The following is a 16102-nucleotide window of genomic DNA, read 5'->3' on the forward strand; positions in this document are numbered from 1 at the left end:
TCTCCTTATCGCGGCCTCTCATTGCGGAGCACAGGCTCCAGACGCGCAGGCTCAGTAATTGCGGCTCACGGGCCCAGTCGCTCAGCGACATGTGGGATTCTCCCAGACCAGGGCTCGAACCCGTGTCCCCTGCACTGGCAGGCAGGCTCTCAACCACTGTGCCACCAGGGAAGCCCCTATTCCTCCATCTTGACTCCTCCCTCAGTTTCATTGATCTTTGCTATTGCTTTCTTCATCTTTATTTCATTTATTTCTTCTCTGTTCTTATGATTTCTTTGCTTCTACTAACTTTAGGGTTTTTTGGTGTTTTTTCTCTAGTTGCATTAGGTGTAAGGTTAAGTTGTTTATTTGAGATTTTTTCTTGTTTCCTGATGTAAGATTGTATTGCTATAAACTTCCCTCTTAGAACTGTTTTGCTGCATCCCATAGGTTTTGAATAGTTTTGTTTTAGTTTTCATTTGTCTCTAGGTATTTTTTGATTTCCTCTTTGATTTATTCAGTGATCCATTAGTTGTTTAGTAGCATAATGTTTAGCCTCCATGTGTTTGTGTTTTTTACAGTTTTATTTTTCTTGTAGTTTATTTCTAATCTCATAGCACTGTGGTTGAAAAAGATGCTTGATATGGTTTCAATTTTCTTAAATTTACTGAGGCTCACTTTGTGGCCCAACATGTGGGCAATCCTGGAGAACATTCCACGTGCACATGAGAAGAATGTGTATTCTGCTGCTTTGGGATGGAATGCTCTATAAATATCAATTAAGTCATCTGGTCTAATGTGTCATTTAAAGCCTGTGTTTCCTTATTGATTTTCTGTCTGGATGATATTTCCATTGATGACAATGGGGGTTAAAATCCCCCACTATTATTGTGTTACTGTCAACTTCTCCCTTTATAGCTGTTAGTATTTTCCTTATATATTGAGGTGCTCGTATGTTGAGTGCATATATATTTACAATTGTTATATCTTCTTCTTGGATTGATCCCTTAATCATTATGTAGAGTCCTTCTTTGTCTCTTGTAACTTTTCTTTATTTTAAAGTCTATTTCGTCTGATATGAGTATTGCTACTCCAGCTTTCTTTTGCTTTCCATTTACATGGAATACCATTTTCCATCGCCTCTCTTTCAGTCTGAATATGTCCCTAGATCTGAATTGGGTGTCTTGTAGACAGCATATATATGGGTCTTGTTTTTGTATCCCTTCAGCCAGTTTATGGCTTTTGGTTAGAGCATTTAATCTGTTTTCGTTTAAGGTAATTATTGATATGTATTTTCTTATTGCCATTTTGTTACTTGTTTTGGATTTGTTTTTGCAGGTCTTTTTTCTTCTCTTCCTCTTTTGTTCTCTTCTCTTGTGATTTGATGACTAACTTTAGTGTTTTCTTTGGATTCCTTTTACTTTTGTGTGTGTGTATTTACTATTGATGTTCAGTTTGCAGTTACCAGGAGGTTTTGATATAGCAGTCTATATATAAAAATGATTTTTTTAAGTTGCTGGCCTTTTAATTTCAAATGCATTTCCAATATCCTGTATTTGTGGTCTCCTCAGATTTGCTCTTTTTGATATCATATTTGTGTGTGGATGATTTTCTACCTTTACTGTATGTTTGCCTTTATTGGTGAGCTTTTCCATTCCTAATTTTCTTGTTTCTAGTTGTGGTCTTTTCTTTTCAGCTTAGAGTAGTTCTTTTAGCATATGTTGCAAAGCAGGTCTGGTGGTGCTGAATTCTCTTAGCTTTTCCTTCTCTGTAAAGCTTTTGATTTCTCCATCAAATCTGAATGACAGCCTTACTGGGTAGAGTATTCTTTGTTGTAGCTTCTTCCCTTTCATCACTTTAAATATATCATGCTGCTCCCTTCTGGCCTACAGTTTCTACTGAGAAATCAGCTGATAACCTTATGGGAGTTCCTTTGTATATTAATTGTCATTTTTCTCTTGTTGCTTTTAATATTTTTTGACTTTAGTTTTCTTCAATTTGATTACTATGTGTCTCAGCGTGTTCCTCCTTGGTTTTATCCTTCCTGGGTGCTTCCTGGACTTGGGTGACTGTTTCCTTTCCCATTTTAAGGAAGTTTTCAGCTATTATATTCTCAAATATTTTCACAGGTCTTTTCTCTCTCTCTTTTCCTTCTGGGACCCCTCTAATGTGAATGGTGGTACGTTTAATGTTGTCCCAGAGTTCTCTTAGAATGTTTTCATTTCTTTTCATTCTTTTCTCTGTATCTTTTTCATGGCAATGATGCTCACCATTCTGTCTTCCAGGTTACTTATCCGTTCTTCTATCTCACTTATTCTGCTATTGATTCCTTCTAGTATATTTTTCATTTTAGTTATTGTATTGTTCATCTCTGTTTATTTGTTCTTTAGTTCTTCTAGGTCTTTCTTAAATATTTCTTGTATCTTCTTGATCCTTGCCTCCATTCTTTTTACAAGGTCTTGGATCATCTTCACTACCAATATTCTGAATTCTTTTTTTGGAAAGTTGCCTATCTCCATTTAGTTGTTCTTCTGGGGTTTCATCTTGTTCCTTCATCTGGGAAATATTCTTCTGCCACCTCATTTTGTCGAACTTTCTGTGATTGCAGTTTCTATTCCACAGGCTGCTGGATTGTAGTTCTTGCTTCTGCAGGAGACCCTCCAATACTAGCAGATAAGTCTGGCCCAGTCACTTATGTGGACGCTGATTTTTCCCCTGGATCCTGGTGCACATGAGACTTTGTGTGTGCCCTCCAGGAGTGAAGTTTCTGTTTCTGTCAGTCAGTCCCCTGGAAGTCCTGTGATCAAACCCCTCTGGCCTTCAAAGCAGATTCCCTGGAGACTCCTCTTCCCCTTGCTGGACCCCCAGGCTGGCAAACCTGACATGTGGCTCACAACTTTCACTCCTGTGGTATAACCTCTGTGGTATAATTGTTTTACAGTTTGTGGGTCGCCCAGCTGGCAGGTATGATTTGATTTTATTGTGATTGCACCCCTCCTACCATCTAACTGTGGCTTCTTCTTTTTCTGTTGTTGTAGGGAATCTTTTCTGGCAGGTTCCAGCGTTTTTTGCCAATGGTTGTTCAGCAGTTAGTTGTGATTTTTGATGTTCTTATAAGAAAGGAGTGAGCTCACATCCTTCTAGTCCACCATATTCCAAATCTCTGACCATCCTTCTTTATTGGCTTGTGCCATTCCATTCCCAAATATAGAAGTCCCACAAAGTTCTGTTCTTTGCTCCTCTTTCTCTATATGCTCAGGTAGGTAACATTTATTGAGCATATTGTGTGTCAGAGGCAGCCTTGGCATACATATATGCTTTATCTCATTGATGGTTTTCAACAGCCCTTTGAAGTATGTGCTATTATTATCTCTATTTCACACATGAGGAAACCAAGGCACAGAGAACTTAGGTAATTTGACTGATTTCACACAACTGGCAAATGTCAGAGCTTGAAATGAAACCCAGGCAGTCTGAAACCAGAAAGCACACTTATGTGGTCCCTGCATTTGTGATTTGTTTTATGATTAAGAGCCAGACTATAGAGCTAGCCTGCTGGGTTCAAATTCCAACTTCACCATTTTCTAGCTATATGACTGTGAGCAGGTGACTTCACTTCCCTGAGCTTGTTTCCTTACCTGTAAAATGGGAAAATAATAGTAAGGATGATTGATTGAAGATTAAATGATCTAATTTGTGGAAAACACTTAGAACACTATCTGACACCAGGTAAACAATATAAAAATATTACCTATAATTATTATTTTATTTTTATATCTCTCTGAACTTTCAATATTTATTAGGCTACATCTTTTCCTCAGTTTCATTGAGATATTATTGACATAAAACATATGTAAGTATAAGGAGTAAAAAGTGATGATATGATACACCTATAGATTATGAAACCACAATAGAGTTAGTTAATTTCTCCATCCCTTCACATAATTACCTTTTTTTGGTAGCAATACTTTTAAGGTCTACTCTCTTAACACTTTCAAGTATATAATATAGTACTCTTAATTAATTATAGTCACAATGACATATGTTTGAACACCAGAACTTATTCATCTGACTGTAGGAACGTTATATTTCTATAAGATAAGCTTTTTTAGATTCCACATTAAAGTGAGAGCATACAGGAGACCTTCAAGTTGGTGGAGGAGTAAGACATGGAGATCACCTTCCTCCCCACAAATACATCAGAAATACATCTACATGTGGAGCAACTCCTATAGAACATTTACTGAACGCTGGAAGAAGACCTTAGACTTCCCAAAAGGAAAGAAAATCCCCACATACCTGGGTAGGGCAAAAGAAAAAAGAAAAAAAAACAAAGACAAAAGAATAGGGATGGGAACCACACTTCTGGAGGGAGCTGTGAAGGAGGAAAAGTATCCACACACTAGGGAGCCCCTTCACTGGCAGGGATGGTGGGGTGGGTGGGGGGAGGGTTCATAGCCACAGAGGAGAGTGCAGCAACAGGGGTGCAGAGGGAAAAGCAGAGATATTCCTGCACAGAGGATTGGTGATGACCAGCACTCACCAACCTGAGATGCTTATCTGCTCACCCACTTGGGCAGGTGGGGGCTGGGAGCTGAGGCTTCGGCATTGGAAGTCAGACCCCAGGAAGAAGACTGGGGTTGGCTGCGTGAAGGCAGCCTAAAGGGGGTTAGTGCACCACAGCTAGCTGGGAGGGAGTCAAGGATAATGTCTGGACCTGCCAGAGAAGCAAAAGACCATTGTCTTTGGGTGTGTGAGGAGAGGTGATTCCTGTTCTGTGTGCCCACAGAAGGCAGAGCACTGCGTAAGCAAGTTCTAGAGATGGGCACAAGCTACGGCTAACAGCTTGGACCCCAGAGATGGGCATGAAATGCTAAGGCTGCTTCTGCTGCCACCAATAATCCTGGGTGAAAGCACAGATCACTATCCACACCTCCCCTCCCGGGAGCCTGTGCAGCATGCCACTGCCAGGGTCCTGAGATCCAGGGACAATTTTCCTGGGAGAACATATGGCATGCCTCAGGCTGTTGCAATGTTATGCTGGCCTCTACTGCCACAGGCTCGACCTGCATTCCAATTATGACTACCATACCCCTCCCACTCCCCAAACTGAGTGAGCAAGAGAGCCCTAATCAACCGTTGCTTTAACTCCTTCCTGTCTGGGTGGGGAACAGAAGCCTGAGGGCAGCCAAAATGCATAGGCAGGGCCAAAACCAAAGCTGAACACCAGGAGCTCTGCAAACAAACAAGAGAAAGGGAAATTTCTCTGTTCAGCCTCAGGAGCAGCAGATTAAATCTCCACAACCAATTTGAAGAAACCTGCATCTGTGGAATACCTGAATAGACAATGAATGTTCCCAAAACTGAGGTGGTGGATTTTGGGGAGCAAATGTAGACTTGGGGTTTGCTTTCTGCTTCTGATTTGTTTCCGGTTTTTATGTTAATCTTAGTTTGGTTTTCAGTGCATGTTATCATTGGTAGATTTGTTTATTGGCTTCGTTGCCATCTTCTTTTTTTATATTTTATTTTATTATTTTTTTATATATTTTATATTTTTTTCCTTTATTCTCTTTTTGTGAGTGTGTATGTATATATTTCTTTGTGTGATTTTGTCTGTTTAGGTTTGCTTTCACAATTTATCTTATGGTTCTCACTGTTCGTTATTTTTTTTGTTGTTGTTGTTGTTTGTTTCCTTTTTTTTAAGTGTGTGTGTGTATATGTTTCTTTCTGTGATATTGTCTGTTTAGTTTTGCTTTTACCATTTGGTTTAGGGTTATAACTGTTCATGATTTTTCTTTCATTTCTTCCAAGCCGTGTGGTTGGCAGTGTCTTGGTGTTCCAGCTGGATATCAGATCTGAGTCTCTGAGGTGGGAGAGCCAAGTCCAGGATATTGGACCACTGGAGACCTCCTGACCCTAAGTAATACCAAACAGTGAGAACTCTACAAGAGATCTCCTTCTTAACACTAACACCTAGGCCTACACAATGGCCAGCAAAATCCAGTGCTGGATGCCCCATGCCAAACAACTAGCAAGACAGGAACACAGCCCCACCCATTAGAAGAGAGGTGGCCTAAAATCATACTAAGTTCACAGACACACCAAAACACACCACTGGACGTGGGCCTGACCACCAGAAGGACAAGGACAAGATCCAGCCATACACACAAGAACACAGGGACCAGTATCTCCACAAGGTAGCCTAAAAAAGACACTGAACCAACCTCACCCACTGGGGGCAGACACTAAAAACAATGGGAATTATGAACTTGCAGCCTGAAAAAAGGAGACCCCAAACACAGTAAGTTAAACAAAATGAGAACACAGAGAAATATGCAGCAGATGAAGGAACAAGGTAAAAACTCACCAGACCAAACAAATGAAGATGAAATAGGCAGTCTACCTGAAAAACAATTCAGAGTAATGATAGTAAAGATGATCCAAAATCCTGGAAATAGAATGGAGAAAATACAAGAAACATTTAACAAGGACCTAGAAAATCTAAAGAGCAAAAAAACAGTGATGAACAACACAAAATGAAATTAAAAATTCCCTAGAAGGAATCAATAGCAGAATAACTAAAGTACAAGAACAGATAAGTGACTTGGAAGATAAAATAGTGGAAATAACTGCTGCAGAGCAGATTAAAGAAAAAAGAATGAAAAGAATTGAGGACTGTCTCAGAGACCTCTGGGACAGCACTAAACAGGTCAACATGCGAATTATAGGGGTCCCAGAAGAAGAAGAGAAAATGAAAGAGTCTAATAAAATCCTGCAAGAGATTATAGTTGAAAAATTCCCTAACATGGGAAAGGAAATATTCAATCAAGTCCAGTAAGTGCAGAGAATCCCACAGAGGATAAATCCAAGTAGAAACATGCCAAGACACATATTAACCAAACTATAAAATTAAATACAAGGAAAAAATATTAAAAGCAGCAAGGGAAAAGCAAAAATAACATACAAGGGAATCTCCTTAAGTTAACAGTTGAACTTTCAGAAGAAATGCTGCAAGCCAGAGGGGAGTGGCAACACATACTTAAAGTGATGAAAGGGAAAAACCTAAAACCAAGATTACTCTACCCAGCAAGGATCTCATTCAGATTCAGTGGAGAAATTAAAACCTTTACAGGCAAGCAAAACTTAAGAGAATTCAGCACCATCAAACCAGCTTTACAACAAATGCTAAAGGAACTTCTCTAGGCAGGAAACACAAGAGAAGGAAAACACATAAAATAACAAACCCAAATCAATTAAGAAAATGGTAATAGGAACATACATATCTATAAATACCTTAAATGTAAATGAATTAAATGCTCCAACCAAAACACATAGACTGGCTGAAGGGATACAAAAACAAGACCTGAATATATGCTGTCTACAGGAGACCCACTTCAGACCTAGGGACACATACAGACTGAAAGTGAGGGGATGGAAAAAGATATTCCATGCAAATGGAAATCAAAAGAAAGCTGGAGTAGTTATACTCATATCAGATAAAATAGGCTTTAAAATAAAGAATGTTACAAGAGACAAGGAAGGACACTACATAATGATCAAGGGATCAATCCAAGAAGAAGATATAACAATTATAAATATATATGCACCCAACATAGGAGCACCTCAATGCATAAGGCAACTGCTAAGAGCTATAAAAGGGGAAATCGACAGTAACACAATAATAGTGGGGGACTTTAACACCTCACTTACACCAATGGACAGATCATCCAAAATAAAAATAAATAAGGAAACAGAAGCTTTAAATGACACAATAGACCAGATAGATTTAATTGATATTTATAGGACATTCCATCCAAAAAACAGCAGATTACACTTTCTTCTCAAGAGTGCATGGAACATTGTCCACGATAGATCACATCTTGGGTCACAAATCAAGCCTCAGTAAATTTAAGAAAATTGAAATCATATCAAACATCTTTTATGACCACAACGCTATGAGATTAGAAATGAATTACAGGGAAAAAATGTAAAAAACACAAACACATGGAGGCTAAACAATACGTTACTAAATAACCAAGAGATCACTGAAGAAATCAAAGAGAAAATAAAAAAATACCTAGAGACAAATGACAATGAAAACACGACGAACCAAAACCTATGGGATGCAGCAAAAGCAGTTCCAAGAGGGAAGTTTATAGCTATACAAGCCTACCTAAAGAAACAAGAAAAATCTCAAGTAAACAATCTAACCTTACACCTAAAGGAACTAGAGAAAGAAGAACAAACAAAACCCAAAGTTAGCAGAAGGAAAGAAATCATAAAGATCAGAGCAGAAATAAATGAAATAGAAGCAAAGAAAACAATAGCAAAGATCAATAAAACTAAAAGCTGGTTCTTTGAGAAGATAAACAAAATTGATAAGCCATTAGCCAGACTCATCAAGAAAAAGAGGGAGAGAACTCAAATCAATAAAATTAGAAATGAAAAAGGAGAAGTTACAACAGACACCGCAGAAACACAAAGCATCCTAAGAGACTAGACTACTACAAGCAACTCTATGTCAATAAAATGGACAACCTAGAAGCAATGGACAAATTCTTAGAAAGGTATAACCTTCCAAGACTGAACCAGGGAGAAACAGAAAATATGAACAGAACAATCACAAGTAATGAAATTGAAAATGTGATTAAAAATCTTCAAACAAACAAAAGTCCAGGACCAGATGGCTTCACAGGTGAATTCTATTAAACATTTAGAGAAGAGTTAACACCCATCCTTCTCAAAGTCTTCCAAAAAATTGCAGAGGAAGGAACACTCCCAAACTCATTCTATGAGGTCACCATCACCCTGACACCAAAACCAGACAAAGATACTACAAAAAAAGAAAATTACAGACCAATATCACTGATGAATATAGATGCAAAAATCCTCAAGAAAATACTAGCAAACAGAATCCAACAACACATTAAAAGGATCATACACCACGATCAAGTGGGATTTATCCCAGGGATGCAAGGATTCTTCAATATACACAAATCAATCAATGTGATACACCATTTTAACAAATTGAAGAATAAAAACCATATGATCATCTCAATAGATGCAGAAAATGCTTTTGACAAAATTCAACACCCATTTATGATAAAAAGTCTCCAGAAAGTGGGCATAGAGGGAACCTACCTCAACATAATAAAGGCCATATATGACAAACCCACAGCAAACACCATTCTCAATGGTGAAAAACTGAAAGCATTTCCACTAAGATCTGGAACAAGACAAGGATGTCCACTCTCACCACTATTATTCAACATAGTTCTGGAAGTCCTAGCCATGGCAATCAGAAAAGAAAAAGAAATAAAAGGAATATAAATTGGAAAAGAAGAAGTAAAAATGTCACTGTTTGCAGATGAAATCATACTATACATAGAGCATCCTAAAAATGCCACCAGAAAACTCCTAGAGCTAATCAATGAATTTGGTAAAGTTGCAGGATACAAAATTAATGCAGAGAAATCTCTTGCATTCCTATACACTAATGATGAAAAATCTGAAAGAGAAATTATGGAAACACTCCCATTTACCATTGCAACAAAAAGAATAAAATACCTAGGAACAAACCTACCTAGGGAGACAAAAGACCTGTATGCAGAAAACTATAAGACACTGATGAAAGAAATTAAAGATGATACCAACAGATGGAGAGATATACCATGTTCTTGGATTGGAAGAATCAACATTGTGAAAATGAGTATACTACCCAAAGCAATCTACAGATTCAATGCAATCCCTATCAAATTACCAATGGCATTTTTTACGGAGCTAGAACAAATCATCTTAAAATTTGTATGGAGACACAAAAGACCCCGAATAGCCAAAGCAGTCTTGAGGCAAAAAAATGGAGCTGGAGGAATCACACTCCCTGACTTCAGACTATACTACAAAGCTACAGTAATCAAGACAATATGGTACTGGCACAAAAACAGAAACATAGATCAATGGAACAAGATAGAAAGCCCAGAGATTAACCCACGCACCTATGGTCAACTAATCTATGACAAAGGAGGCAAAGATATACAATGGAGAAAAGACAGTCTCTTCAATAAGTGGTGCTGGGAAAACTGGACAGCTACATGTAAAAGAATGAAATTAGAATACTCCCTAACACCATACACAAAAATAAACTCAAAATGGATTAGAGACCTAAATATAAGACTGGACACTATAAAACTCTTAGAGGAGAACATAGGAAGAACACTCTTTGACATAAATCACAGCAAGATCTTTTTTGATCCACCTCCTAGAGTAATGGAAATAAAAACAAAAATAAACAAGTGGGACCTAATGAAACTTCAAAGCTTTTGCACAGCAAAGGAAACCATAAACAAGACGAAAAGACAACCCTCAGAATGGGAGAAAATATTTGCAAATGAATCAACGGACAAAGGATTAATCTCCAAAATATATAAACAGCTCATTCAGCTCAATATCAAAGAAACAAACACCCCAATCCAAAAATGGGCAGAAGACCTAAATAGACATTTCTCCAAAGAAGACATACAAATGGCCAAGAAACACATGAAAAGATGCTCAACATCACTAATTATTAGAGAAATGCAAATGTAAACTACAATGAGATATCACCTCACACCAGTTAGACTGGGCATCATCAGAAAATCTACAAACAACAAATGCTGGAGAGGGTGTGGAGAAAAGGGAACCCTCTTGCACTGTTGGTGGGAATGTAAATTGATACAGCCACTATGGAGAACAGTATGGAGGTTCCTTAAAAAACTAAAAATAGAATTACCATATGATCCAGCAATCCCACTACTGGGCATATACCCAGAAAACCGTAATTCAAAAAGACACATGCACCCCAATGTTCATTGCAGCACTATTTACAATAGCCAGGTCATGGAAGCAACCTAAATGCCCATCGATAGACGAATGGATAAAGAAGATGTGGTACATATATACAATGGAATATTACTCAGCCATAAAAAGGAACGAAATTGAGTCATTTGTTGAGACGTGGATGGATCTAGAGACTGTCATACAGAGTGAAGTAAGTCAGAAAGAGAAAAACAAATATCATCGTATATTAACGCATGTATGTGGAACCTAGAAAAATGGTACAGATTAGCCAGTTTGCAGGGCAGAAGTTGAGACACAGATGTAGAGAACAAACGTATGGACACCAAGGGGGGAAAACCGTGGTGGGGTGGGGATGGTGGTGTGCTGAATTGGGCGATTGGGATTGACATGTATACACTGATGTGTATAAAATTGATGACTGATAAGAACCTGCAGTACAAACAAACAAACAAAAAAAAAACAATAGACAGCACTCATCTGGTATTTATACTTATGAAATCTTGTTGTTGGTATATTAATCTCTCTGATTTTCCTTAAAGTGGTTAAATTAGACCACTTCCTTTATGCCACATGTGTAGGAACATTTTTGCTTTCACTAGTCTAATAAAATTTGCCTCCATCATCAAATGGAAAGCATAAATCAATGATCAGAAGCAAGCATGTTATTATATTTTAGTTCAATTAGTGAACCTTACAGAGTAGAAGGGAGGGATGGAGGAGAGAAGGAACACCATAGTAAGCACTATGTCATTATGTAACTCCTCACAGGGATTCTCAGAGGTCATTATTATATATATATATAAAAGAATGTGCATTTTGCTCCTTTTGGACGGAATGTTCCCTATGTATCATCTATCTATCTATTTATCAACTATCTATCTATCTATCATCTATCTCTGATCTCTTAGGTTCAAATGCATTATAACAGCCCTGAATTTTATTCTCTCCCCCCAAATTTACTGCTTTTGACACATATTTTACATCTTTTTTTGTGTGTATCCCTTAACATCTTTTTCTAGATGAAGATTTTATTGCTTTTTTCCTTTTATCCTTCTTATTAGCTGTCTATGTGTTTTATGTAGTACATTTGCTGTATATTTGCCTTTACCATTGGGATTTTTCTTTCATAATTTTCATATTTCTATTTGTGGAATTTCTTTTCCACTTAAGAAGTCCCTTTAACATTTTTTGTAAAGCTGATTTCATGGTGCTCAACTCATTTACCTTTTGCTTGTCTGTAAAACTTTTGACCTCTTGTTCAAATTTGAAAGATAGTCTTGCTGTGTATTCTTGTTGTATGTTTTCTTTTTTTTTTTTCCTTTCATCACTTTAAATGTATTGTGCCATTCCCTTCTAGCCTGGAAGTATTAATACACCTGATGTTGTCTCAGATGTCTCCTAAACTGCCCTCATTTAAATTTTTTTTCTTTTCTTCTTTTTTTTCTATTCAGCTTATATAATTTCCACTACTCTGTCTTATAGTTCGCTAATCCATTTCTCTGAATCATCTAACCTACTGTTGATTCCTTGTAGTCTATTTTTTATTTCAGTTATTGTATTCTCCAGATTTTTTTGGTTTTTCTTTATATTTTCTAACTTTTTGTTAATCTTCTCTCTGTGTTCATCTATTCTTCTTCTGAGTTCTTTAAACATCTTTAGGAGCATTACCTTGAATTCTTTATTGGGGAGATTGCTTATCTCTTCACTTAGTTCTTTTTGGGGAATTTTATCTTGTTTTTTTGTTTCAAGAACATTCCTCTGTTTCTTTATTTTGCCTGATTCTCTGTGTTTATTTATATGTATTATGTAAGTTGGTTATACTTCCCAATCTTAAAGAGGTAGCATTATGTAGGAGACATCTTATGAAGTCCAGCAACACACTCCCTTTTTTTCAACAGAACTATGTCCTCTAGGGATACCCACTATATGGGCTGAGTGGGTTGTTCTGTTGAGGTGGGGCCAAATACTCTGGGCATGCTATTAGGCATACTTTCCCCTGGTCCAGTTTGTTGCCAGGCTCTTCCAAGTGCAGAGGCTGCTGGCCTCTGGTGGGAGGGGCCAGGTCACATAGCAGCTAAGTTCAGGGACTCAGGCAGGTCCTGGTGCTGGTGGGTGGAGCCAGGTTCTGGTGTGGCTCACTGCCAGCTCAGGGATCCCAGAGCTGGTGTCAGTCCACTGATGGGTGGGACCAGGTAACAGGGCAGCTGACTGAGAAGTCCAAGCTCTTTCCGAACTGATGTACACCCTCTGGTGGACAAGGACAGAGCCCAGGGGAACAAGGGGCTGGTGCCCACATGTTGATGTGCACAGCCAGGTCCTGGGCCTAGTGCCGGCCCAAGGTGGGCAGGGCCACATCCCAGCATGACTGGCTGGGGGTTCCTTGGGCTAGTAAAAGACCACTGTTGGGGAGTCCATTACCCAGTGGAGCCAGGAGGTTTGGGGCCTATGGCTGATGCCAGCTTTCTTGTTGGTGAATTTTTGTCTTTGCATCACTAGCTGCTTGGCTTCAAGTGTCCTAGGACTTTTGCTAACTGGCTGGTTTGAGGGGCTGTGTCCTGGCGCTAATAAGCTATAAGGAGGATTCCAGAATGGTGCTTGTCAGCACCAGTGCCCTTGTGGTAAAATCAGCACCCCAAAATGTCTGCTGCCAGCGTCTGTGTCCTCAGGGTGTACCCCAATTGCCTCCTGCCTCTTCCAGAAGCTCTCGAAGATCAGCAAGTGAGTCTGAATCAGGTGTCTTTCAAATGACTGTTTCTGCCTTAGGTGTCAGAGTGTGTGAGATTTTGCGTGTGCCTTTTAAGAGTCTCTGGTTTCCACAGCCTTTTGGTTCTCCCAAAAGCATGCCCGCTAGCCTTAAATGCCAAAAGTTCTGGAGACTCGCTTTCCTTGTGTAGTATACCTGGGCTGGGGAGCCTGATGTGGGGCTCAGACCCCTTGTTCCTTGGGTAGAAACCCTGCAATTGTGATTATTCCTCCATTTCTGTGTTGCCTACTTGGAAATGTGGGTCTTGGCTAACACATTGCCAATGCTCCTATCTATGTCATTGTGATTTCTACTTTATAATTTTAGTTGTAGAAGATCTTTTCTGCTAGTCTTCAGGTTGTTCTTCTTGATAGTAGTTCCGTAAATAGTTATAATTTTGTCGTGCCCATGGGAGGAGGTAAGATCAGGGTCTTCCTACTCCACCATCTTATCCACTCCCTGTCTTCTGTTTTTATTAATATAGGCATTTATTGCTATAAACTTCTCTCTCAAAACTATTTTTGCTGCATCCCATAAGTTTTGATATGTTGTGCTTACATTTAACTTGCTTCAAGACATTTTTTGATTTTTTTCCTTTTGCTTTCTTTTACAGCCCATTGGCTGTTCAGGTGTGTGATTATTAATTTCTACATATTTGTGATTTTTCCAGTTTCCTTATGTTATGGATTTCATACATTTTGATCATAAAAGGTCAATCTTCTTACATTTGCTAAAGCTTGTTTTACGACCTAACATCATCTGACCTGGAAAATGTGCTTGAGAAGTATGTGTATTTTGGTACTGTTATGTGGAATAGTCTGTATATTTCTACTGTTTCAATTTGGACTAAGATATATTTCAAGTCGAATATCTCCTTATTGGTTTTCTGTCTGGATGATCTATCCATTATTGAAAGTGGAATACTGAAGTCATCTACTATTATTGTGTTAGTGTCTATTTCTCCATTTCTCCTTTCAAATCTGGTAGCATTTGCTTAATATATTTAGATGCTCCAATTCTGAGTGCATATTTACTTACAATAGTTACAGCTTCTTGAAGACTTGATCCTTTTATCATTGTAGAGTGATCTTTGTCTCTTATTACACTTTTTGACTTAAAGTCTATTTGGTCTTATATAGCTACCTCCTATCTCTTGGTTTCCATTTGCATGAAGTAACTTTTTTCATCTCAACTTTTAGCATTTGTGTGTCCTTAAAGTTGAAGTGAATGTCTTATAGGCAGTATAGAGTTTTGTCTTATTTTCAAATTCATTCAATTCCTCTGTGCCTTTTGATTTGAAAATTTTATCCATAAATGTATAAAATAATTATTGATAAAGACTTACTAATGCCATCTTATTAATTGTTTTCTGGCTGTTATGTATTTTCCCTCTACCTTTATTCCTCTTTTGCTATCTTTGTGAGTTGGTGACTTTCTGGAGTGGTTTTCTTTGATTCCCTTCTCTTTATCTTTTATGTATCTTCTATAGGTTTTTGCTTTGTGGTTACCATGAGGCTTACATAAAATATCTTATAGATATAACACTACTTTATGGTGATAACAATTTAAATTTTATTGTATGCAAACACCTACCCTTTTATACCTCTCTTATATTTTATGATTTTGTTGTTATAATTTATGTTGTTTTGTACTGTGTATTCATGAACAAGTTATTGTAGGTATAGTTATTTTTAATAATTTTGTCCTTTAATTCTTTATACTAAAGTTGAGTTATAAACACACCACCATATTACAATATTAGAGTATTCTGAATTTGACTATATGCTTGACCTGTATATTTTTTTTTTCATTTTCATCTAGTCCATGTTACTAATTAGTGTCCTTTCAGTTTGAAGAACTCCTTTCAGAATTTCTTGTATGGCAGGTGTAGTGGTGATGAACTTTTTCTTGTTTGGAGAAGTTTGTATCTCTCTTTTATTCCTGAAAGACCTCTTTATCAGGGAAAGTATTCTTGGTTGGCGGTTTTATTCTTATAGCACTTTGAATATGTCATCCCACTCTCTCCTGGCCTGCAAGGTTTCTGTTAAGAAATCCACTGATAACTTTATGGAGTTTTCCAAATATGTGAGAAATTTCTTTCTCTTGCTACTTTTGAAATTATCTCTTTGTCTTTGATTTTGGACTGTTTTATTATAATGTGTCTTAGAGAAGATAATTTGGGGTTGAAATATTTGAGTGACCTATTAGCATTGTGAACTTGATATCCAGATCTCTCCCCAAATTTAGGAAGTTCTAAACAATCATGTCCTTAATTAAGCTTTCTGCTTCTTTCCCTTTTTCTCTCCTTCTGGGAATCCAGTAATGTGAATATTGTTCTTTTTAATGCTATCCCATAATTCATGTAGGCTTTCTCTACCCTTTTTCCATTCTTTTTTTTCTTTTTGCTCTTCTGACTTGAAGATTTCAAATCACTTGTCTTCTAGTTTATGGATTCATTCATCTGATTGATCAAGTCTGTTGCTGAAGCTTTCTTTTGAATTCTTTAGTTCATTCAAAGTATTCTTTAACTTTAGTATTTCTGCT

Source organism: Balaenoptera physalus (assembly GCF_965194825.1).
Source record: "Balaenoptera physalus genome assembly, chromosome: X".
NCBI lineage: Eukaryota > Metazoa > Chordata > Mammalia > Artiodactyla > Balaenopteridae > Balaenoptera > Balaenoptera physalus.